Below are 26,579 nucleotides of genomic sequence, written 5' to 3' on the forward strand. Positions count from 1 at the left end.
GGCATAAGCAGTGTAAAATAGGGAACCTGAATTTGATCTCTAGAAAGTCTTTACTAGTTCTAAAATCATGCTCTTTTCATTACATTAATGTTGCCACCTTTCTAACGTCTCTGCAATTATTTTATTTCCTTTGAGTTTCTTCAGACCTTTCCCTTCTGATTGGTGCCGGAAACAAAATGAACCAAAGCAATCCATTTCTTCCAGGCATCCTCTCCACCCACTATGGAGCTATTTACAATGAACTACCTTCTCCAGAAAGGGAGAGAGGAGGACTCAAATTTCCCAGAGCATTTTATGGAGATCTTTTCTAGAAACTGCAGAAACTCAGTCAATTATAGCCCTGAAAACTGAGCATATGCAAGCATCCCCAGGGGTTCTGTTTCCCGCTTGCTTCAGTGGCTAATCATACACAATAGAGGTTGGGTCTTGCTCCTGCTCCTTTTTTAGCAGATAAGATCTCCTTGTTACTGTCAGTCTTGTACTGAGTCTCCAACTAGATCTGTCTCTCTCTGGTTTTTTTCCCACTCTATTTCTTCCTGAATATCTTGTCATAACACAATTGACCAAAGACTCAGAAAGACTAGCATTCAAACCCCAACTCTAGCACATCCTTGGCTTTATGAGCTTGACCAAGTCAGTGTCTCCAGTAATGCTTTAAGATCCCTCTCTATTGGCAGAAGGAATTTCCTTACTTGAAAATTTACTAAATAATTAAAATCATAGGTTTTTTATTATTAAAATAATTTAAATCTATTTTTCCTCTCACTTAAGGATTCTGATATCCATTTCACCATGAAGTTTGTCTTCTAGTCTCTATCTTGATCTCCTTAAGGGCAGCTAATTGGTGTAATGGATAGAGCACTGGCTTTGGAGTAAGGAAGGTTCTACCTTTGCAATCTTGGGCAAGTCATTTAATCTTCCCTGGGTCTCAGATTTCACATTAAAAAAATTATGACACCATGTGTCAAACCTTGTGCTAAGCCTTTTACAACTGTTATCTCATTGGATCCTCCATTTTATAGGTGAATAAATTGAGGCGAACAGAGGCTAAATTATTAGCCTAAGATCACGCATTTAGTGATCTGAATTTGAACTCAAGTCTTCCTGACCCCAGACCTGGTGCTGTATCCATTGTACCACTTAACTGCCTCATCTATAAAAATAAATTTACAAGATATCTTCCTCATTAGATTGTAAGTTCCTAGCATAAATTGTTTTTGCCTTTCTTTGTTTCTATATAACATATCACAGAACTATAAAGATAACTTAATAAATCCTTGACTGAGTAATGGTTTCTGAATTCCCTTCCAGTTCTAAATCTATGATCTGTTGCTCAGGTAACCTAAGATAGAACATATTATAGCCCTTACTAGTAATGGAAGTTTGGAGGGTGTACTTAAAGAGAAAGGAGTCACACTCTTGAGTGGTTAAATAAACTGCAGTTTGCTAGCCTGTATTCTATGTTGGTTTATTTGTACAGTGGCCACTAAGGACCCTGAAAATTTTCAGAACTGTTGTTTGCAAACTGTTTAGATAATTCAAAGTTCAAATGTTTCTTCCCCATGGACTCTGAGATTTCTAGGAATCTTTTTAGTTTGAATTAGTGAAGAATTTGTCCTGAGAAAATTAAGTGCAATAAATAAATAAATGTAAATAATAAATAAATAAATAATGAATGTAATACATAAATATTTCTTTATTATATTTAATAACTAATTATTGTATTAGGACAATATTTTTCCCAACCAGTGTGAGAAATCTCTCTTCAAGATTTATACAGGCCAAGATCTATTCAGACAGTAAAAGAAATTCTAACTTGGGGCTAATGGGTAAGTATTCCTAATGTATTTGCTGATAGGTTTGGGAAAATATTGATTCTCCCTTTTGTGGAAACAGGTGATAAAGAAATTGATGTTTCTTTAATCTTGATTTGGTTGACCTTACTGACATACCTGGAGATCCTTATTTTAATATAGTCTCCCACCTACTGTCCTAATCAATCAGAGTTGATCTACAACCTCCAGGAATACCTATTCTATATAAAGTGTGAGCTTACTGCCATTGGGTGTCTTGTCTAAGAGAGATGGCCAAGTGATGCTCCTGCTGACCTTAGTAATAAAATTATTGAATTACCCAGAAACAGTGTCTCTCAATTTTTTTAATCCACCTAAGAGGCCTATCATTCAGCATCTTTAGATGGTCTATGTCCTGTTAATGTCTTTTTCTTTTCTTTTTTCAAAATTTTGATTTTTATTGCTCTTTATTTACCCATAACCTTTATGTTTCACAATATTCCTTCTTATTTCCTTACCTTGCAAGTAAGTTTTTGTAACAAAGAATAAAAAAGAGGGGGAAAACAGTTCTGCAAAACTAACCAATACATCATAAGTGGTATCAGGGAAAGAGCATGGACTCTGGAGTCAGAGGCCCAGGGGTTCATATCCTGCTTCTACTATTTCTTGACTCTGTGATCCTGAGCAATAATAATAATAGTTAACATTTATATAGCACTCTAAAGTTTGCAAAACACTTTGAAAATATCTCAACAACAAACCTGGGAAGTAGGTGAGGAAAATGAGATAAAAGTTAAGTGATTCTTGATACTTGCCCTTTGTTCTCTACAGCTAAGTAAGTATTAATTGTCTGAGGTAGGATTTGAACTCAGGTCCTTCTGACTCCAGGGCCAGTGTTCTATCCACTATGCTACCTAGCTGCCCCTTGTCCTTTGTTCTTGAAAAAGATCATGACATCAGGCAGGTGATCCCATGATGTGCAAATAATTTGAGTAAGAGGTTTCTGTGCAAAGTCCCCAGCCTCACTTTCTCCTCCAAAGTCATCTGGGTCCAGTGGCCAGATATGGATCAGATGACTGGAGATGTCCCTGGGTACAATGATAAACCTTGGACTTCCTTCCTTCCTTCCTTCCTTCCTTCCTTCCTTCCTTCCTTGGTTTTCGCAAGGCAATGGGGTTAAGTGGCTTGCCCAAGGCCACACAGCTAGGTAGGTAATTATTAAGTGTCTGAGGCCGGATTTGAATTCAGGTACTCCTGACTCCAGGGCTGGTGCTTTAAATGTTAGTTATTTATTATTATCATTATTAAACAGTTGTTTTGAGGAAAACATTTTGCAAGCCTTATATGAAGGCGAATAATCATTAACAACGAGCTATTATGAACCTGTGGCTCTTCCCTTGTCCATCTGTGTTCAGCTGTCTGTCTCTTTTTTACTGCCTGCTTCAGGAGGGAACTGAAAGCCAGTTACGGGGTATTAAAAGGTGAATCAGAAAAAGTTTTTTCTGGTCCTTGAGATGGCCTCGAAGGTCTGTCCAAAGGGTTATGGCCTTTGAGAGGCAAGTTGAAAAGTGGGAAGTCCTTTCAGCTTCAAAAATCGGCCTCAGGCGATCAGCAACGCCCTCACCTCCCACTCCCATACTCTATAGAGCCAATTTCAGTTTGCTTTTCCTGCCTAGACGCTCTTCAGTTCTCTACCTAGTAACCAGTGACTAAAGAGAATTTGATCATGTGATTGGAAGATATAACCTGGATACAGCCAATCCTGGAATTGGCTTTGTTAAAAAAAAAATCTTCTCTCTGGGCTGGCGTCCTGTGGGTGGGGACTCTATTGAGCTGGCTGTTCCCGGAATCTCACAGCCGCGGCTGGCGAGAGCTGGGGGGGGGCCTCACGGCCATTTTCGACCCTCCCCCTCCCACACACCTAGTCGAGGTCTGGAGCTCCGGGAGGTGAGTAGAGACCCTCAAGGTTAAAGCTTACATAATCCTCAGCCCCAGCCCCCATCCCAGGATCCGGAGGGCCCAAATGCGGGCATCCGTGCGGTGGCTGAGGAGGGAGGTGAGGGGGTGGGCAATCTGTAATACCAATGGATTTCTGTTGCTGGCTTAGATCTGCCAGCTCCCCGGGTTTCGTTCGGCGCAATCTCCCTGTTTATTTAACCCTTCCCTTTTCCAGGTCTATCTCGCCATCCCTTGTTGCTCCTTGCTGCTTTAGTCTATTTCTTAGAGGCATCAGAGCCTGGAGTGGGAAGGTTTGATTGCTTGCATCATCTATATCCTGAAGTCTATTAATTTTTTTTTTGAAATGACCTGCTTTGGCAGCCCATAAAAGAAACCATAGGACTGCTGACCTTTGATGTAGGCACAGCTCTAGGAGGCAGATGTTTGAACCCTGGCTTGTGCCCCATATTTGATTTATGAGCCTGGTTAAGTTATTTTACCCCATTGTGCTTCAAGTATAGGTGGATGATATCTGCCTTGCCCTTTGCTCTCACAGTCCTGAAGAACAAAAACGAGGACTTTGTAAATGGTAAAATATTATTCAATATGAAATATATTCATGAGTAACCATGACATCCTCCATGATGTCAATTATCATTCTGTGAATGAAAATTTTTTCCCATCCCCCCTCTTCGAGGATGTATAAATTATTCTCTGGGATTTCAGGGAATCAAAGGGATGATAAACATTATTGTTTTTACAGGCCTGATTATGAGACTCTACTGCTACATCTGATTTATAAGGCATTTTAAGGTTTATAAGGTTTATAAGGGATGTAACAACCTTATGCAGATCTGAAGAGGAGGAAGTTGAAGTACTTAGAGAGGAAGTGACTTGCTCAGAGTCACACATTGAGGGTGTCTCTGATTCTAGCCTTGAGCTCAGGTCTTCTGAGACTTTGGATTCCACACACTATATGCTATGCTGAGGCCATGGAACTGAATTTGTATGCTTGAAAAAGAATATTGAATTCTCCACATTTTTTCTGCTCCTTTGTCTTTCCTCTTCTTCCTTCTCTTCTCGTCCTCTTCCTTCTTGTTATTAATCCTTTGAATCTGTAAAGTGCCTTTTAATTTTATAGCATTTTCCACCATCAGTATTGTCAGATTCTTAAAAAAATTCTACGAGTTGAATAAGATAGATAACTATTTTCATTTTATAGATATAGAAATTGAGGTGCAGAGACTGATAGAATCAGAATGAGCACCTTGGTCATATGCTGTCCAGTTTCATCACAGAACAAAATTGTCTGCATTTGATTTTGGGTGTGACAAACACTACATAAGGAAAAGAAAGATAGAATGAAAAGAAGTTGGTTTTGGAAAGCAGGAAATTAACAGTAGTATCCAGGTTAAATTGGGATTGATCATGTTGCAGCAGAATGTCCAGACTTAGTCTCAAGGCCATGGAGAGTTGAACTGATGCTTTCTAATCAGAGAAAAGCCTTTGGAATAGAGATAAGAGGTGCATTTTGAGGGAGGAGCCTAAGAAAAAGTAAATAGATTCATACAGAATTTGAAACTGGAAGGAATTTTTCAAAAATTTTTAAATTTAGTTTAACCTAAAATTTAGTTTAACCTAATTTTATACCTGAGGAAACCACAACCCAGGAAACCCAATTTATGTAGGTTCTAGCTCCAAATCCGACATTCTTTCCACTGCATTAGGCTGACAATAGTGATTAGGTAGGAGGTAGCTAGGCTCAACCATGGGGGAAGGGAGGAGAGAGGGGAGGGGAGAAATGAGGAAAGGAGAGTAGGGAAAGGATGGGAGGGCACTAGAGAGCTATCTACAAATGGTGATTCTGATTAGCTCCCTTCAGTGCTGGGAGAAAGTGTTTGAAATGTGTTTTGTTTCTGTAACTCAGATTCTAAATAATTTATTTAGTTTACTCACTCCATTTGTGAATTTGAACAAACAAAATTTAATAAAATTTGATTGGGCAATCAATCTGAATCAGATTCCATAATCTAGGAAGTGAAAAGAGACCCCCCCCCTTTACTCTTTCCTAAGAGGGCAGGAAGAGTTTTTAATTGTTTTTTCTGATGATTTCTCATGTTTATTAGATCTACTGAGATTTGTTTCTATCCACTGATTTTAGAGCTTGGGATCTATCTGGCTCCAGCAGTGCCCATCTGCTAATAGTGAAGACATGTCTGTAGTGTAGTGACTTGGATTTTGACTTTTTATTCTATAACTGATCACTCCAATTGTGTGATAATGATCAAGATACCTAACTTTTCTGAACATCAATTTAGTCATTAGTAAAATGGAGAGTTAATAATTATGTGATTGGGCTGTTGCAAAGAGAGAAAAGCCTAAAGTGCTATAGAAATGAGTTACTGTTATTTATATTGACACTTGATATTTCCCAATCTGTTAACTAATTTTATCCTGATGACAAACTACAAAATATATAGGATAGAGATTTTTTCTTTTTGTTTTATACATGGAAAAAATCTAAGCCCCACAAAACTTTAATATTTTACCCAGTGCTGTGCAGCAAGTAAGCATAGAGGTCAGACAAAAGCACAAATTTTTGGATTCCCACTGAAAGAATACTTGAACTAAAACCATAAAGTGATTTATTGTTGTTATAGAAACCTGGTGAGATGATAGCTGTCCAGAAGTCCTTTCTTCAGGATTGATATTTATATATAATAAATTCCCAGTCCATAGGGTATTAATAATCAAAATAACAATAAACATTCATATAGAACTTTAAGATTTGCAAAGTGCTTTATGTTTTTTTTTATCCTCTTAGAAGTCCTAAGAGTTCAGTGGTAGTATTATTATTACCATATTTTTTTGTTTCGTTTTTGCAAGGCAATGGAGTTGAGTGACTTGCCCAATGTTACACACCTAAGTAAGTATCGTGTCCAAGGTTGGATTTGAACTCAGATCTTCCTGACTCCAGTGCTGTGCTCTATCCACTGGGCCACCTAGCTACCCCTATTACCTCATTTTTAACATGAGGAATTTGAGTCAAAAAATGGTTAAGTGATTAATCACAGCTAGTAAATGTCTGAGGCTCTATTTGAACTCAGGTCTTCTGGATTCCAAGTCTAGCATTCTATCTGTTGTGCCATTATCTTCTTTGAGAATGAAAGACAAACAACATCAACAATTTTAATATAGCATTTTATAGCTCTTTAAGGTCTACAGAGCACTTTCTTCATAACTGCTCCTAAAGTCAAAAATATAAAGTATTGTTATCCCCAAGTTATAGTTGAGGAAAAAGAAGTTTGGAGAAGTTATGCTTCTCCTTAAATAGTTAAGTGCCAGAGGCAGGATTCAAAACCAGGTCTTTTGACTCCCAAATTCAGGATGATTTCCACTCAACTGCACTGTCTTTGACTTTTCCTGACAAGAAACTATTTTTTTGACTTCTCTCAGCTTTGTGATCATTAACCAGGTTAGGAAGATGTTGAGGAGAATGCAAGAAACATAACTATTAATGATTAATCATCTTCTCTTCACTGAGAATTTCTGTGAGTGAAGGCCCAGGGAGAGTTAAAAAATCACAGCATGGATGCTGTCTGAATTAGAAGGGAAGATAAGAGTTAATCTGACTTAATTTTATAGACCTTATTCTATAGATAAGGAAAATTGAGGCCAAGAGGGGAAGTGATCTGGTCTAGGTTAATCCATTTGACCAGATCTTAGAGTCTAGAATAGATCTTACTTCCTGTGGGGAAGGGAGGAAATTGGATTCAATTAATATCTGTTAAGTGCCTACTATAAACAAGACTTTATGCTAGGTAGACTCTGGGTATTCGACGGAAACAAAACAATTCCTGTTCTCTAGGATATTATATCCTATCTCTGAGATATGATATGTACATAGAAAAATAAATACAAAGCCATTCCATTAGGGAGAGAGGGCAGCTAGGTGGCACAGTGGATAGAGTAGTGGCTTTGGAATCAGGAAGATGGGAGTTTGAATCCAGCCTCAGCCACTTGACTCTCCCTAGCTGTATGACCTTGGACAAGTCACTTAACCCTGATTGTCTTGGCCACTGAACCCAGATGACTCTGGAGAAGAAAGTGAGGCTGATGACTTAGCACAACACTCCCTCACTCAAATCTACTTCAGAGTGCTTGTCATGGTATCATCTCCCTGATGTCATGGTCTTCTTTGAGACTGAAGGACAAGCATCACTAACCCATAATGGGAACATGAAAGGAATTCTAAGAAGTTGAAGTGAGGAGAGTTCATCTCAGGAACTGAGGACAACCTGTGCAAAGAAACAGAGAAAACACCATGAATTTGGGGAACAACTTAGGGGGACAGTTTGTGCAGGGAAATTAAAGGAAATAAATATATCAAGGTAGGCTGGAATCAGACTGTACTGGTTTTTAAATTTCAAAAGAGAAGTTTGTTTTTTATACTAGAGACAATAGGGAGCCACTAGGGAGTTTTGGATGGGGAGAGCAATGGGATCAGATCTGCCTTAGAAGCATTGATTTGCAGTTATGTGAAGTATGAATTGGAGAGGAGAACCCCTGGAAATAAGGAGACCAATCAGAATGATGAATACTTCAAAGAATGAATCAGGATAGTTGTCATGTGAATGAGGCAAAGGTGATTGAAGTCGATAGATTCTGGGTACATAGAATTGACACAATATGGGCAGTGAGGGAGAAGGAAAAGCCAAGAATGACTTCATGGCATGGAATCATGGTAGGTCATTTTAAGGAGGGCATGATAAGGACAAATTCTTAGTTTAGGAACACTGAGACAAAGTAGGAAGGATATTATAATCAGAAAGAGATGTCAAAACTGACAAAAATCATAGATTTCATGCTAGAAGAGACCTCAGAAGCCATTGAATCTAACCTTCCTCTCATTTGCAGATGAGAAAATTGAGGAACATAGGAAATTATGTGTCTTGCCTAAGATCATATTGGTTAGTAAATGGCTGAGTCTAGATTTGAACCTAGATCTTCTTGACTCTAAGACCAGTGTCCTATTAGAAATCCATTTTGCCTCTTTGGTTCTGGATTATGGAGGTATCATGATTATGTATAATGCTGAAATTGGAAGAATGGCTTTTTTTTTTAATAGGGAGATGGAATGATGATGAATTGAGGAAGCTGATAAACTGGTAATCCAGCATGATTAGGAGGATTTTGACATGAATACTCAGTTGCCTCAAATATGAAGAAGGTAGTATGGAGAAAAACACTAGTTACTGAAGTCCTTGAGAACAAAGGGAAGATGTTTTGGAGTCTAGTGGATGATTGACAAGGATTTGGATTCATAATATGGGTAGATGGGGTGAATAAGCCTCTAATAGAAGAGAATTTGCTGAGTGATGGTGACAAGAGGATAGTGTGAAAGTGAGAATGAAGGGCAAAGAGTATGCCCACTTTTCACTATGGCTCAGAATGTTGGAGGAGTATGAGAGGAGTACCCATTCCTGAAGAGAGACATTATAAGAATGAAAAAAATGTGATGTGAGAAGATACTTTATGAAAGAGAACTTGTTAATAATGATATAATGATCTAAGACAATCTCAAAGGACTCATGTTCACCCTTGAGGGTGTCTAGGTGGTGCAGTGGATAAAGCACTGGCTCTGGAGTTAGGAGTATCTAGCTGTGTCGCCTTGAGCAAGCCACTTAACCCCATTGCCTTGCAAAAAAAAATCCCTAAAAAAAGTGCTACCCATCTCCAGAAAAAGAATCAATATTGTCTGAATACAGACTGAAATATATTATTTTTCTTTTTTTTCTTCCCTCCTTCCCTTTCTTCCTTCCTCTTTTTTTCTTTCCTTCCTTCCTCTTTTTTCTTTCCTTCCTCCCTTTCTTTTTTTCTTTCTATCTACCTGAGGTCAAAACTTAAAAAATGTTAAAAATTGTCTTAACATGTAATTGGGAAAATTTTTCTAAAAAGATCATAATGAAATTGAAGTCTGAGGAGACTATAGACTGTGTGGGAGGAGGGGAAAAGTTCTGATGAAGGATTTTTTTTCTCAATGATTGCTAACATTTTTATGTTTCATGGTTTGCAAAGTGCTTTATATATATTTCATTTTTTCTGGGATATGGATGCTATTATTATTATTATTATCCTCATTTTATGGATGTAGAAACTTAGATAGAAATTAAATGATTTGTCCAGGATCACACAGCTAGTAAGTGTTTGAAGCCCAATTTGAACTTTTCTGCACCAACTGAGCTACTCCAAAGCAAGGGAGTAGAGGCTGGGAATTCATGCTTTCATGACATGAAAGAAGGACCTTGAAGGATCATGGCTTTCAACCTTCAAGATTCTGTGGGATATGGGGGTGGCTAGGTAGCACAGTGGATAGAGCACCAGCCCTGGAGTCAGGAGTACCTGAGTTCAAATGCGGCCTCAGACACTTAATAATTACCTAGCTGTGTGGCCTTGGGCAAGCCATTTAACCCCATTGCCTTGCGAAAACCTAAAAAAAAAAAAGATTCTGTGGGATAGAGTCATTAAATGAGGTTAGCTTCCATGTCACTCCAAACAAAGGGGTCTAGGGGTGGATATTAGAACATTTTCTCTTAAGAATTTGATTAAGTAAATAACTGAAGTTGTAGACTTCTCAGCTAGTTTGAACTCACACTTAATGCAGGCTCCATCATTTCATCCTAAGATGCAGGGGGATACAGAAGAGACTGGATCATGGAGCAAGGACCCAACTTCCAGTTCCTAAGTTCTTGGGAAAATGACAAAGGAAAGGGAAAGGAGAAAAATAGGAAAGAGGAAGGAAAGACAACAGTTTACAAAGAACGTTTTTTGTTTGTTTTTGCAAGGCAATGGAGTTAAATGCCCAAGGTCACACAGCTAAGTAATTATTAAGTGTCTAAGGTTAGATTTGAACTCAGGTCCTCTTTACTCCAGTGCCAGTGCTCTATTCACCTAGTTGCCCCCAAAGAACTTTTTTTAAAAAATGATTCAGTAAGCTATACATATTATTGCCTCTGTTCTATGGATGAACAAACTGAGCCTTGTACTAGGTATTGTGGATTAATCCCTCCTCTTAAAAATTAGAATCATTGGTTTGACTTGGTAAAGTATAGACTTGGTACAAATAGTACTACACTTGAAATTAAGAGAGAGATAGATTCAGATCCTACCTCTGATATTATATGACCCCAGGTGAATCATTCAGCTTTTCTGAGACACAGCTGTTTCATCTGTAAAATGAAAATTATTCACAATGTCCTTATCCCATAGTTTTATTATGCCCAATTAAAAATATTTATATTTTTGGCAAAGAAATGGAAACTGAGATATTGCTCATCAATTGTGAAAATGTCTAAATAAATTAAGTTATATGAATGTCATGAAACATCATTGTGCTGTAAGGAATGATAAAAGGGATAGTTTCAAGGAAATCTGAAAAGTCTTGTATGAATTGATAAAGAGTGAACTGAGCTAGATAAGGAGAATAATTTATACAATAGCAACAGCATTGTAAAGTAAAACAATTTTAAAAGCCTTAGTTCTGATCATTGCAATACCCAGCCATAATTAGAATGATAATGAGGAATATTAAAGAGAACATGGAATTTGATGAAGAATGAGACCAGACATTTTTACATTGCCAGTGTAGGAATTTATTTCATTTAACTATGCATATTTCTTTCTTTCTTTCTTTCTTTCTTTCTTTCTTTCTTTCTTTCTTTCTTTCTTTCTTTCTTAATTTCTTTCTTTCTTTCTTTCTTTCTTTCTTTCTTTCTTTCTTTCTTTCTTTCTTTCTTTCTTCTTCTTCTTCTTCTTCTTCTTTTTTTTTTTGCAAGGCAGTGACTTGCCCAAGATTATATAGCTGGGTAATTATTAAGTGTCTGAGGTCATATTTGAACTCAGGTCCTTATGACTTCAGGGTTGGTGCTCTATCCACTGTGCCACCTAGCTGCCCCCAACTATACATATTTCTTACAAAAATTTTATTCCTCTTTTTTCATTCCACTTGGGAGAGGAGATGGAGAGAGAAAATAAATGCTTATTAATTGGAAAAAAAAGTAAAACACAGCAAAAGTACAAATAAAGCCCATTGCAGTAGTCTAGACAAGAGGTGGGTGGTTATGTTATGCTTGAAAATTAGAGTTGTGAGGGACTTTAGAAATTATTTGGATATAGCATTGGAAGTGAACTTTAGCTGTCAACTAATCAGATCTCCTCATTTTACAGATGAAGAAACTGAGACACAAGGAGGCAAAATCCAAAGTCAAAAAGTCTAGAGCCTTGATCTAAGCCCAGGTTATTTGTCTCCAAATTCACATAAAAATGGGGTGTTCATCTGATATACACTCTATCCACCCTTTCTCATGAATTTCAATAAATTGAAAAGTTGAAAGTCTTGTAAGCTATTCCTTTCTCTGAGTAGTTATGTGTGTTAGGGGATAGTATTAGTATGGAAGTAATAATTTACTGTAGTTTTTTTTTAGGGTTTTTTTTTTTTGCAACGCAAACGGGGTTAAGTGGCTTGCCCAAGGCCACACAGCTAGGTAATTATTAAGTGTCTGAGACCGGATTTGAACCCAGGTACTCCTGACTCCAAAGCTGGTGCTTTATCCACTATGCCACCTAGCTGCCCCTACTGTAGTTTTTTTTTGCTGATTTCTTAATCATTATTCAACCTGCTATGATTTTTAGGGTTTTATTGAAATAAGTGTTGCCATTTGGGCTGCTAACCATTTTTGCAGCTCAAACTGAGAATTTTTATTTCCTGCTCTTTCATATCTGTGACTCCTAAGGAAGCAGAATTAAAAAAGATGAGTTCAGCTTTGACCCTCAGCTGTGAATCTGGGCAAGATAATCTATCTCAATTTTTTCATCTATAAAATAATGATTATAGCAGCTAGAATTGTTGTGAGGATAAAATGTGACAAAGCACTTCACAAATTTTAAATCTGTTTAAATGCTGGTCAATGTCATTGTCATCATTTTCATCAGTACAAGATTTCTTTTCCTCTCATGACTTGAAAGTCTCTCTAGGAAGAAGCATTGGTAAACTGAAATGTACTGCTCTTTCTGAAACTCTTGGGCTCTGAGCTGGGCTGTTTACCTTGTTCTAATGGGAGGCAGTGGTGGTTTTGACTTGCTTAACCAATCTTTCCTTCTGTTTTCTCCCAGAATGCCTTGCTACTTATGCCTATGATGATTTGATCACAGGGAGAAGAGGTATTTGAAAGGGAGGATTAAAATAAGGCAGGAGTAATCTCAAGGTAGGAAGAAGAAATATTTTAACAGGATTGGTGGAAGGCTAGATAAATAATATTCATAACTCTGAATGTCAATGAGTTAGTCACACATAAAATGTAGTAGAGTGACAGTAGTTTAGAAAGCAAAATCCAATTATTTGTTGATATGAATCTTATTGAAAACCAAAATTCATGAAGAGTTAAAATAGGAAGAGAGAGACTGCAGAGTTCTGTCCCTGGAACAAGACTCTGGGGTTCTGACCACATTCAGATCCTGATCACAGTCTAGGCCTCCCCATAGAACAGCAGCCCCCACCCTCAGCCCTGTGGCAGAGGGGGGCGCATATGGTCATTCACAGACCAGGAGGGAGGACAGAGTCCCTGTGGGAGTGTCCCAAAAGCTCAGGAAGCACCCCCAAAACAGGCTAAGGCTGGGGAAAATGAGCAAGCAGAGAAACAAGAGGAACACCATTGAGAAATATTGTGAGCCCAAGAAGGATCACAACACTCAGTCTGAAGATGAGGAAGCACAAGCTCCTGCATCTAAAGACTCCAAGAAAAATAGAAATTGGGCTCAGGCTATGACAGAGCTCAAAAAAGACTTTGAAAATCAAATGAGGGAGTTAGAAGAAAAACTGGGAAAAGAAATGAGAGAGATGCCGGGAAAACATGAAAATGAAGTCAGCAGCTTAGTCAAGGAAATCCAAAATAATGCTGAAGAAAATAGCATGTTAAAAACCAGCTTAGGTCAAATGGATAAAACAGTTCAAAAAGTTATTGAGGAGAAGAATGCTTTAAAAAGCAGAATTGGCCAGATGGAAAAAGAGATAAGAAAACTCTCTGAGGAAACCAAATCCTTTAGACAAAGAATAGAACTCAGGGAGATTGATGAATTTACGAGAAATCAGGAATCAACTTCAAAACCAAAAGAATGAAAAATTAAAAGAAAATGTGAAACATCTCATTGAAAAAACAACTGATATGGAAAACAGATTTAGAAAAGATTATTTCAGAATTATTGGAATACCTGAAAGTCACGATCAGAAAAAGAGCCTTGACATCATTTTCAAAGAATTACTACAGGAAAATTTCCCTGATGTCCTAGAAGCAGAGGGCAAAATAGAAATGGAGAGAATCCACAGATCCCCCCAAGAAAGAGATCCCAAAAAACCAACCCCCAGGAATATTATAGCCAAGTTCCAGAAGTCCCAAGTCAAAGAGAAAATATTACAAGCAGCCAGAAGGACACAATTCAAATACCGTGGAGCTGCAATCAGGATCTCACAGGACTTAGCAGCAACTACATTAAAAGCTCGTAGGGCTTGGAATATAATATACCAGAAGGCAAAAGAGCTTAGAATGCAACTGAGAATCAACTACCCAGCAAAACTGAATGTCCTCTTCCAGGGGGAAAAAGATGGACTTTCAGTGAATCAGGGGAATTTCAGATGTTCCTGTTGGAATGGCTAGAGATGAACAGAAGGTTTGATTTTCAAATACAGGACTCAGGTGAAGCATAGAGATTGGAGGAGAAGGGGAAAATATGAGGGACTTGATGATGAACTGCATGTATTCCTGTATAGAAAAATGACACTGATAATTCTCTTATGAACCTTCTCAATTAACAGAGCAGGTAGAAGGAGCTTTTATAGATGAAGCACAGGAGAAAGCTGAATTTGAAGATAAAATATGGTGTAAAAATGGAGTCAATAGAAAAAAAGGGAAATGTAATGGGAGAAAGATAAAGGAGAGGAGGAATAGGCTAAGATATTTCATATAATAAAATTTTTCTTTATTACAATGAGCCATTGCAATGATATGGCAGGGGGAAGGTGAGGGGGAATGAGGGAATCTTTGCCCTCATCAGAAGTGACTAGGAGAGGAAACAGCATATATACTCAATGGGGTATAGACATCTGGAGTAAGAAGGAGAGAAGGGGGAGAGGGGGAAGGGGGGGGGATGTGAATGATGGAGGAAAGTATGGACCATAGGGGGAGAGTGGTCAGATATAACACATTTTCTTTTTTACTTTTTGCAAGGGGCTGGGATTGGATGGCCTGTCTGACACCATTAGGGCTGGGTGGATGCTGGGTAAGGGGTGGTATGTGGGTTTGGAGCCTCTTGGCCCCAGGGCTAGGGATCTGTCTGCTGCGCCATTCAACTAACCTACAGCAGAGACAGATTGAAAGGAGAGAGAAAATATAGTTCATGGTAGTAGAGAAGTATGAATGGAGGGAGTTGCGATCAGCAATGGCAATGGTGGAAAAAATATGGAAGTAACTTTTGTGATGGACTTATCCTAAAGAATGTGATCCACCTGCGACAGAGTTGGTGGTGTTGGAACAGACTGAAGCACATTTTTTATTATTATTATTATTTTGGGGGTGTTGCAGGGCAAATGGGGCTGGGTGGCCTGCCTGGGGTTGCATAACAGGGTGATCGTTGGGTGTCTGAGGCTGGATTTGGACCCGGGTGCTCCTGGCTCAAGGGCCAGTGCTCTGTCCACTGCGCCACCACCGGGCTGCCCCTACTATTATTACTACTTTATTTTATTTTAGGACTTTTTTTCCTTTGGTTTATGCAGGGCAGTGGGGTTGGGGTGGCTTGCATGTCACACAGCTGGGTGATTGTTGGGTGTATGGGGCCAGATATGGGCTTGGGTGCTCCTGGCTCCAGGGCTGGTGATCCATCCACTGTGCCACCTGGCCATACCTACAATTATTACTATTATTTTTTAATTTTAATTTTAATTTTTTTCCCTCTCCCCTTTACTTTATCGCTCAAGTGAGTCTATATTTTTTTGGGGGAGGGGGTATTTTGTTTACTCTTAAACAAGAATATTTTATTAATGTATAAAAAATGTACAAAATGACAATAAATAAATATTAAATTGGAAAAAAAGAGTTAAAATAGAAGCTGGAGTAGTATATATATTACACTTTGGCAGAATCTGAAAAATAGGACCAACAATGTTTACTGCAGACAAGGTCTCACTAAAAATAAAGTTAAGTTGGGGCGGAGCCAAGATGGCGGAGTAAAGGCAGCATTTCCTGGGAACTCCTTCCCCCCAAAACTCTTAAAAGCCAACAAATTATGACTAGCCAAAATTTAGAGGACCAGAACCCACAGAAAGACTGAGTGATATATTTTCCCAGTCCAAGATAACTTAGAAGGTCCATGCGAAAGGTCTGGTTCACCAGGACCCCAGGGCTGGAAGAAAGCTGCAGCTGCAGCTCAGCCCAGCTCAGCCCAGCCCAGAGATCACTGGGGATGAAGGGGTGATGAGAGCTAAACCAGAATGAGTGTGGAGTGAGGAGCACTGGCAGCAGCATCTGCAGCGAGAATCTGGAGAAAGCAGCCTTCACCCCCAGAAGTAAGGGGGTCAGGGAAGATTGCAGAAATTTCTCTGCTCTCCCTCAGGGTAAGACTGCTATTTGCCTACACTCAGATCCAGGTTACAATTTGGGCTTCCATACTAAGTAGCCAAGCAGGATCCCTCCTTATAGTTCCAGGGAAGAGGGAACTGAGTTGGTCATCTACATATCAAAGCATATGCTAGAGAGCATAACACCTTGGAGGAATAAAGGTCCCAGTGGGGTGTTCCCCTCAAAAAACCTCAAAGCCTTGGAAGTGCTATCTTGGGCTGAGGAAATGAGTAAACAACAGAAAAAGAAGAATCTGACCATAGAGAATTCCTTTAGTACCATGGAAGATCAAAACACATACTCAGATGATAAAAAACCAAAAATCGAAGCTTCCATATCCAAAACCTCCAAGAGAAATAGAAAACGGGTTCAGACTATGGATGAGCTCAGAACAGACTTTGAAAAACAATTAAGGAAGATGGCGGAAAGATTGGGAAGAGAAATGAGAGCAGTGCAGAAAAATCATTAAAACCAAATCAGCAGCTTGATGAAAGATATACAAAAAATACTGAAGAAAATAATATGTTAAAAACCAGTTTAGGCCAAATGGAAAAAGCAGAACAAAAGGCAAATGAAGAGAATGCCTTAAAAAGCAGAATTGGCCAGCTGGAAAAGGAGATAAAAAATCTCTCTGAAGAAAATAACTCCTTCAAATGCAGAATGGAGCTAAAGGAAGCTGATGACTTCAGAAGAGATCAGGAAGAAATAAAACTCTTCCAAAAAAGCCAGAAATTAGAAGAAAATATGAAATATCTCATTGGAAAAACAACCGACCTCAAAAACAGATCTAGAAGAAATAATTTAAAAATTATTGGACTATCTGAAAGCCACAACCAGGAGAAGAGCCTAGACTTCATTTTTCAAGAAATAATACAGCAAAATTTCCCTGAGATCCTAGAAGCAGAGGGTAAAATAGAAATTGAGAGAATTCACCAGTCACCTCCTGAAAGAGATCTCAAAAGAAAAAACTTCCAGGAATATTATAGCCAAATTCCCAAACTCCCAAATCAAAGAGAAAATTCTAAAAGTTGCCAGAAACAGACAATTCAACTCCTGAGGCTCCATAGTCAGGATTACACAGGATCTGGCAGCATCTACATTAAGGGCTCATAGGGATTGGAATATGATATTCTGGAAGGCAAAAGATCTTGGTTTATAACCGAGAATCAACTACCTAGCAAAAATGAACATACTCTTTCAGGGGAAAGATGGACTTTCAATGAAACAGGGGACTTTTCCTATTGAAACAACCAGAACTGAACAGAAAGTTTGATCTCCAAGTACAGGACTCTGGTGAACCATAGATGGGGTAGACAAGGACTAACTATGAGGAACTTAATGATATTGAACTGTTTGTATTCCTGCATGGGAAGAAGCTACTGATAACTCATATGAACTTTCTCATTTATAAGAACTGTTAGAAGGAACATATATGGACAGGACTTAGGAAAGAGCAGAATATAATGGAATTGTTGTAGCTTGCTTCCTTGGGGCCCACAGCAGCGACCTCCCTCCAGGAGGGGAGCTGAGAATAAGGAGTCAAGCCACTACTGCCTTATGCCTGCAACTCAATTTTATTATTACTTAGCTATTACATACATACTTTTAGGTCTTCCAGGGTAGAACAAAGAATAATGAGGTAATTGTGGGAGGTGCAAGCAGTGTGTTTGTGCAGCGTCTTGCATTACAGGATGGGGGGTACGTTAGGGAGAAGATGATAAGGCACAGCTGTGTCTAGTGCTCTTGGTCAGTGGGGTGGAATGTCCAGCTCCCAAGGACTCTGGCTCCCAAGGACTCCGGCTCACCTTATCACTCAGGGTGGCAAGCCAGCTCCTGAGACTGTCCAGGTGGTGGTTTACTTGGAAATGATTTGTGTCATGGCTGTTAGAATAGCCTGTGTACCCACATCTCCCCCCGTTTTTCATTTAGGACCTGGAGGGCCTGGATAGTCATGGCAGAGCCGATGAGGGCTTTTTTAACTCTGCGCCGGTTAATCAAAGAACAGAGGAGGAGTAATAGACAAATAAGAATGAGAACCCCAAGAATAATTTTGGTTGGGGAAGTCCAGCTAAAAAAATTATGCGAGAGCATGTCTATGGAATCACTATCTAGTCGTGGTCGGATGACCGTGTCATTGAGGTATAGGACCTTATATGTCATGTTGGCAAGCAGGGATTGTAAGTGGGAGTCCCACTGGGAAGAAAGCTGCCTATTGAGGAGAGTCTGAGCATGGGAAAGTTTTTTTACAAGGCATGGTGTTACACAAAAGGAGGTATATCTTGCATCACACATGGTCCTAATTTGCTGTTCTACAAAAGAGATTCATTCATTAGTGAGGGCTAGCTGTTGGTTTAGGTTAAGGATAGCTCCTCTTAGGAGATTATTAACCTCATTTTGCTGGTGAAAGATTCCAGCCATTTGTCTGAGCATGTGCTCTATATCCTCTGGCTGTGGGTTGGTGGCAAAGGTGGTGGCTATACAGGTGGCTGCAGAGGCTATAAATGTAATAAGGGATGCTATGAGCAGGGCAAGTAGGCCAATGGCTTGGGATTCCCTGTGATAGATTGTAATTTGCTGAGTCCACCCATCAGTGGTCACAGGTATCCATAGATACCTGGGTGTACGGACCAGGACATGTGTGTCGGCATCAGGCAGGGTGCAGGAGGTAAGATAGCAAGAATTATTATTGGAGCAGTTCAAGATATCAGAGTGGTCAGGGGTCAGACTGGTAGCTACCCAGAAAAATGGGGGTGTGAGGCAGGCCTGACTGTGTAAAAATACTGATTTTTCTGGCTGTATTGTAGGCTCAAGCAGTGCTAGCTTGGACCACCTAGGGTCCGTTTTTCCCCAAGTTCCATTATACCAGACAAGCCCTCTCATGAAAAAAAGAGGTCTAATGTCTGTGCAGGCTGAAGGGCCACACAGAGGGGCCTGAGACAGGGCGGTGTATTTTGTATATGGGGGGGGGGGTCTTTATCTCAATGGGGGTGCCCCAATCTGATCTAAATCAGAATAGATACTGAGCTGGGAACCGATGCGGAATGCATAGGGGCCTCTGCATGGGGCTCAGGGGATCTGTGGAGACCAGAACCGGGGGGGAATGTCTAATGTTAGCGAGAAAAGGGCAGGGAGGGGAGTAGGGGAGTGTGGAATTTGGGCTGGTCTAGTATTCTCAGGTCCATAGTACAGTGTTCTAAAATCCTTGGGCCAGCACACACTAGTACCATTATATCCCCATAGACTTCCAGCTGGGAATCTTATGTCAGAAGAGTCAAAGGCAAAAAATGAGCGAGTTAGCGGGACCTAGTACAGGTGTGCAAAGGACCAGTTAAAGGTGAAACCAACAGAATTGGAAATGTTAGGAGTCCCAGGAAACGGTGTGGATGCTTGTTCTTCCGGTGTGAGTGTGGGGAGACCCACAGTTCCACTACTGGCAAAGAGCTCAGGGAAGAGAGATGCATCATAACCTACGGGTAAAAGAATTGGGAGGGAGAGGATAAGTGCCCATTCGGGGGGGTGGCCCGTACTTTGGAACAGCATAGTAATGAGGAGTTGGTGAAGAGACAAGTGTCCTCTGGGTTTAAAGTCCATTGCTCTTTTTGCCAAGGTGGGGAGCTGGTCCTGGAGCACTGTGGGAGGTTGGGGGAATTGCCTCCTCCCCCCCTCCATCCTCGGCGTCTTGGGTCTCGTCTACTGTTGTTCAGCGACATTCTCTGCATCTCTTTGGTGAAGGCTGCGACGTGGGCGTCATCTCGAGAGGCAGGTCGGATCCAACGGTGGAGAATCCACAGCGGGGCAGTGCAATCCGTGGGAAAAATATAAGCAAACCCTCTCCCTTGTGTTAGAATAGGGTCAGGTCCCCTCCATTTGTTAGAAATAGGATCCTTCCAGTGAACCATGGGCAAAGGTGTGGCTGGGAAAAGGGCCCCCCAGTGTTTAAAGGCAGGGGGGAAACCCTTTGGAATCAAAAGTCAGGAAGTTCATAGTAAAGAGGGCCCTGTGCAGGGCAATTTTTGGGCCACGCCAGTTGTGGGCATCATTGTCTTTTTGTTTTAGGAGAGTGTTCTTTAACGTGCCGTGAGTCCGTTCAACAGTTGCCTGGCCTTGTGGGTTGTGAGGGATTCCCATGACATGTTTAATTCTCCACTGGGAACAAAATGCGGCAAAGGTGGAAGAGGTAAAGCAGGGGCCATTATCTGTTTTTATAGTGTGAGGGACCCCTAGGGTGCAGAGGGCGGCCATCAAAGCAGTGACAACTGCTCTGGAAGTTTCAGAAGTCATGGCTTCAGCAAAAAGAAAGTGAGAAAAAGTGTCAATACAAGTAAATATGTATTTGTGCCAGCCACAGGGCACAAAATGAGTGACATCAGCCTGCCACAAAGAGTTGGGTCAGAGCCTGCGAGGGTTGACTCCTGTCTTAGTGAGTGGGCCGAGGGGTAAAAAGAGTGCACACTTACTGCACTGTCGAGAGAGGTGTTTGCATGCCTCAATGGTTAAATCAGGGTAAAGACGGTGAAGGGATGCTGGGGACAAATGAAACCTGTGGTGGAGCTCCTTTGCCTGCTGTAGAGGGTCAGAGGGGGCAGTTAACAAGATAAGATTGTCCACGAGACCTTTGCCTGCAGACAAGGGGCCTGGCAGCCCAGCATGTGAGCGGATGTGGGAGAGGAACCATGGTGCTGCTCTGCTGTGTAGAAGTGACTGGCAGAAATGCATAAGAGCAGAGATGAGGTTGGCGTCTTCTGGGGGCAGGGATGCAAAGGGGAGGCTAGAAAGCATTTGCATAGCATAAGCACTGTCACTGAAAATGTGGATGGGATCGAGGGGAAGCGGGCAAGGACCAAGGCCAGGGCCTGCAGTTCTCCCCATTGCACAGACTGGGTGTGAGGGCTCTTATGAGTGAACAAAACAGATCCATTTTTGTAGATGACATAGCCCAGGTGCTTTCTCTTTGCAGCTGTAAAGGCTACATAAGCCTGTGGAATGGGTCAAGGGGAGGGAAATGAGAAGGGGAGTGTGCTGATGGGGAGTGCTGAAATCCCCCTTGAGGAGAGGGGAGGGTGGGTAATGGTTACCAACAGACCCGGCAAAGCCCAGAAGTGCCACGGCAAGGTCAAGGGAGTCAGAAAAGCAGTGAGGGATATGGTGAAGGGGTATGGGGAGGACAAGTTTGTCAGGGTCAGTTCCGAAATGAACTTTGGCAGCCTTCCGACCCTTTAGGATGAGATGAGCCAAGGACAACACTGGTGAGGCTATACGGGGAAGGGAGGACCGTGATAGGTGTACCCAAAGCAAGGGGTGCACTCTGCCAGAGGAGGGCAATGTGTGGAAAGACAATCAGGGAGAACGGTTTGTGAGGGTCCCTTTGGGAGATAGTAGCTAGGCATAAAGCCGAGTTAACTTTGTCAGTGGCTGCTATGGCGTCGCTGGTCAGCACACAGGGGGGCTAGAGGGATCAGGGGAGCCTCTAAGGCAGTCGAAAAGCGGCTGCAAATCTTTAATTGAGACAGGTAGGGAGGGGTGAAGCCAGTTAATGTTCCTGCAAATCTCCTAGAGGGAAGTAAGACTGAGTTTCTTTGGAATGGTAATGACTGGCTGGCCTAAGAGGGCCGAGGAAGAATGCACCTTAAAGCCCGGGTAGGTAAATGGGGGGTGCCTCTGAATCTTATCCGGAGCTATTTTCAGGCCAAAATTAGAAAGGCTCTCTATAACCCAGGCCTCTATCGTCTTAAGGGTGGCCTGAGAGGGGTGGGACAATAATATAACGTCCATGTAGTGGATGCAGGTTAGATGTGGGTAGGTACGATGGGTTTGAGGGCTGCAGCAACATAAGTCTGACAAAGGGTGGGGCTATTTGCCATGCCCTAAGACAGAACCACCCAATGAAAGCGGTCATTTGGAGATTCATAGTTTGTAGCAGGAACGGAAAAAGCAAAGCGGGGAGCATCCTGAGGATGCAGGGGAATGCTGTAAAAGCAGTCTTTAATGTCTATGACAAAAATGGGTTAGTTTTTGGGTATAGCCGATGGGTGAGGGAGACCTGGCTGTAATGGGCCCATGGGGACGAGCCAGCTGTTGGGTCTCCGGAGGTCATGTAAGAGACGATATTTTCCTGGTGTCTTTTTTTGGGATAATAAAAATCAGGGAGTTCCAGGGACTGGTGGAATGAACAATGTGTCCCAAGAAAAGCTGCTCCAAGACAAGGGAGCAGAGCAGTCAATTTAATAGTAGGTAAAGGCCACTGATCTGTCCATAAGGGGGTCTCATCCTTCCATTGCATTGGGGTAGGTGGGGGGCAAGGAGGGAAGGACGGCGGGGGTGGAGCAGTGGCCTCTAGAATTGGGGGTGACCGGTAGAGACATCAGTGGATATGTGGAGACCCATCTGTTTCTGGAGGTCCCTTCCTCAAATGACTTGGGGAGCACTTGGTACCAGGAGGGGTCGGATGGATCCTGGATGACCTTCCCAGTCCTCCCATCAGAGGTCTTGGGATAGCATCCGAGTGGATGTTTCCCCACAGACCCCCATGATGGTGGGTCCTTTTTCAGTGGGCCATTCACTGGGGGCCTGATCGGCAGGGATAACGGTGGTGTCAGTTCTTGTGTCAATGACCCCAGTCTAGACTGACCTGGCCAATTTTAGGGACATTCTGGGCTGCCCAAGTTGAATGGGTGCTGTCCAGAGGATTTTGTTCCCTCTTAGGCGCGGGGCTGAGGGTTGCCCCACATCCCGTTTCCAGAGGGGGAAGGAGGAGGGGGAGCGAGATCCAAACGACAGTCTTTAGCCCAATGAAGGCCTTTCTTACATTTGGGGCAGGGTGTCCGTGGCTTCCTTGTCTGTAAGGGCTGGGGCCCATGGCTGGGGGCAGCACCAGGGAATTGGTGCTGCAGATTAGTGCATTCTCGTGCTAGGTGGCCCGTTCCCCCACATGCATAACAATTCCTGTCTTGGTTCCCTGTCTGTGCACTCTGAACTTGTATCTGCAAGGTCTCTAGGGCTCGGTCTAGGGCAGAGGCTTGATGGGTCATAGACCCCACCTCCCGGCATGCTAAAACCCAATCTTCCATGTGAGTGGATTTAGAAAGATCGATCAGCCTCGGGCATTCCTGGGAGTAGCCTTCCTTAATGAGTTCTTTAGTAAGGGCATTGGCTGCTCCTGTGTGAGTGACTTTAATTCAACAGCCTCTTGGACCCGAGCAACGAAATCAGAAAAGGGCCCTGTTGGTCCTTGGATGAGTTTGCACAAGGGCTCTTTAGAGGGGCCTGATCACGGTGTGCGACGCCAAGCCCATAGTACACAGAGTCGGACCTGATCATAGTACTCAGGGGGCCCTGGGACTGGATGTTTGTAGTACTAAAGGTCCCTTCCCCTGCCAGCATGCTAAAGGTTAGCTGGACACCAGTGCGGCTATTGCACTCAGCCTGTTGTTCGCATTCATCATAAAAGGCTACCTTCCACATGAGAAAGTCCCCAGAGGTTAAAAGGGTCCACATGAGTTGTTTATAGTCCCCTAGGCAATTAAGATCAATGCTCCAAGTGTCTAACATGCTTTGCAAGTAGGGGCTATTAAGGCCTTCCTCCCTGGCAACCTTCCTCATCCTTTCCACGACCTTAGCATCTGTGGGATACCACCTTAAGGGTCTTTATGGGGTAGGGTTAACATTAACTGGGAAAGCCTGAATGAAAGGTTCTGGCTTGGGGGAAAATGCACCCCAGCAGGAATCTCATCTGGCAGGCTTCTGTGAAGTCATTAGTAGGTGCTGAGGGGGCAGGGGAAGCATCTTGATGTTTCAGGCCCCAGGGGTTATTATCAATGGGCTTGTCAGGGATTTTACTGTGTGTCCAGGGTGGCTCTGGGGGAGAGTGTTGGGGGAGTTGGATCCAGTCATTTCCCCGAGGCAACTCAGGGTAGAGACGAGGAGGCTTTGGGGGGGGGGTTTGTCTGGCAGAGGAGCTGGGGAGGGCTTAGGAGGAGGGGGGAAAGTGGATTTCTCATCAGTTTGAGTGCCCTCATTGCAGACCTCAGTGAGGTGGCACGGGCTCTCTGCTCTGGCCTTTTCTGCATCTAAAGCTGCCTGTAAAATATCTTGAGGCTTTTCCTCTCTCCCTGAAAGGCAGGTATGTATTGTAGTGACAATAGGATAGAAGGGCAGCGGGGAAGAAAAGTTACCATGGACCTCAGCTCTGCGGGCAAGTATCAAAACACGCCCCCAAACATCAGGATCCAGGATGTGACCAGCTTCAATCCAGGGGGCCAAAGCCAAAACCTCCTGGAGTGTTATATTCTTTTTCAGTGCATTTCAGGCGACAGGGACTTAGGAGTTGTTTAAGAACCTGTACTTGTATATCTTGGGAATAAGGGGGAAGATTCCCCATTAGGATAAGGGACTACAGGGGGCTCTAATAGCTGTGGGGCCACTGGGGCTGGGGGACCGCCGAGAGACTGGCCGGAATGGGGCACTTACCTTGGCCAGCAAGGAGGAGTGCGAGTCTGAAGTGCCCTTCAGAGGGGGTTCCCGAATTTCAACACCATTTGTTGTGGCTTGCTTCCTTGGGGCCCACAGCGGCGACGTCCTCCAGTAGGGGAGCTGAGAATAAGGAGTCAAGCCACTACTGCCTTATGCCTCCAGCTCAATTTTATTACTGCTTAGCTATTACATATATACTGTTAGGTCTTCCATGGTGTAGAACAAAGAATAATGAGGTAATTGTGGGGAAGATACAATCAGTGTGTACGTGCAGCGTCTTGCATTACAGGATAGGGGGGTACGTTAGGGAGGAGATAAGGTACAGCTGTGTCTAGTGCCCTTGGTCAGTGGGGCGCAATGTCCAGCTCCCAAGGACTCTGGCTCCCAAGGACTCTGACTCACCTTATCTCTCAGGGCAGCAAGCTGGCTCCTGAGACTGTCCAGGTGGCGGTTTACTTGGAGATGATTTGTGTCATGGCTGTTAGAATAGCCTGTGTACCCACATGGTATAATACAGTAAAAAGATGGATTCAATGAGTGATAATGGAAAGTACTGGGAGGAAGGGAAAGGATATGAAGAAGAAGCTAAGAAATTTTACATAAGGGTCAAGAAAAAGCTTTTTCAATGGAGTGGAAAGAGGGAAGGCAAGGAGGAATGAGTGAGCCTTTATTCTCATCACAAATGGCTCAGAGAGGAAATCACATACACATTTAATAGGGTGAGGAAATTTATCTTACCCTAGAGAAAAATGAGAAGAAAGGGATGGGATAAGGGGAAATGGGGGGGAGGGAATGGGGGGAATAGGTGATAGAAGAGAGGGAAGATCGAGGTAGAGGGTACTCAGATACAACACACTTTTGGACAGGGCCAGGATGAAAAGAGAGAGAGAGAAAAGAATAAATGAGAGTGGGGAGGAATAGAGTGGAGGTACAGCTAGTGATAGCAACTGAGGGAAAAATATTGAAGTAACTTACTTCTCTGGCGGACTTATGATAAAGAAAGCAACTCCTCCCAGAGACAGAGTCATTAGACTCTGAACACAAACTGAAGTACATTTTTTTTCCTCTCTCTCTTCTTGAGGTTAATTATTTTTTTGGGGGGGATTTTGTTTACTCTTATAGCATTCCATTTCAATCAAGGTATAGCATGGAAACAATATAGAGACTATCAGACTGCCTTCTGTTTGGGGGAAGGGAGGGTGGGGGAAAAATTGTAAAATTCAAAACCTTACAAAAATGATAGGCAGATACTACTATTGTATATAATTGGAAAACAAAATGTTAATAAATCACAAAAAAAACCCAAATGAGTCAAGCAAGGGAATGTGATCTACACATTTAATGAAACTATCAGTATTAAATATCTTCACTGAAGTACTTAGCACAGCAACATAGATAATTAATCCTTGTTGGAGATGTCTTTTCTCTTTCTGACTTAGTCCTATCTAAAAGCAGAATGTTGGGCAAGATAGAGATTGGATATTACTGAACAGGACTCTTATTACTGAAAAGGACCCTTTTTTTGGTTTGTTTTTGTCTTTTGTTTATTTTGCAAGTGTCTGAGGCTGGATTTGAACTCAGGCACTCCTGACTCCAGGACCGGTACTCTATTGACTACATCACTGCATCCACTGTGTCACTGCGTCCACTGCGTCACTGCGTCACCTAGCCGGCTCTGAACAGGACTGTTAATAAAGATATTTTCTTGCACTGT

The 26,579-nt window shown here is 42.0% G+C and overlaps 1 protein-coding gene across 3 annotated transcripts in view; it reads left to right on the forward strand.

Annotated features, from left to right (window-relative positions):
• The window catches only part of TRIM26 (tripartite motif containing 26), a 71,237-nt gene that overhangs the window by 20,260 nt on the left and 24,398 nt on the right, over positions 1-26,579 (forward strand). Inside the window, exon 1 of one of the 3 annotated variants that reach the window (XM_074236811.1) lies at positions 3,609-3,740. The exons of 1 other annotated variant lie outside the window; for it this stretch is intronic. The gene's annotated coding sequence lies outside the window, so the exon portion shown is untranslated. Of the gene's footprint in view, positions 1-3,608; positions 3,741-19,554; positions 20,574-26,579 lie in introns of those variants that run through there. One more of the 3 variants, XM_074236812.1, reaches the window with a different exon arrangement.

The sequence above is a fragment of the Macrotis lagotis genome, chromosome 5 (assembly GCF_037893015.1).
Source record: "Macrotis lagotis isolate mMagLag1 chromosome 5, bilby.v1.9.chrom.fasta, whole genome shotgun sequence".
In the NCBI taxonomy this organism is placed as follows: Eukaryota; Metazoa; Chordata; class Mammalia; order Peramelemorphia; family Peramelidae; genus Macrotis; species Macrotis lagotis.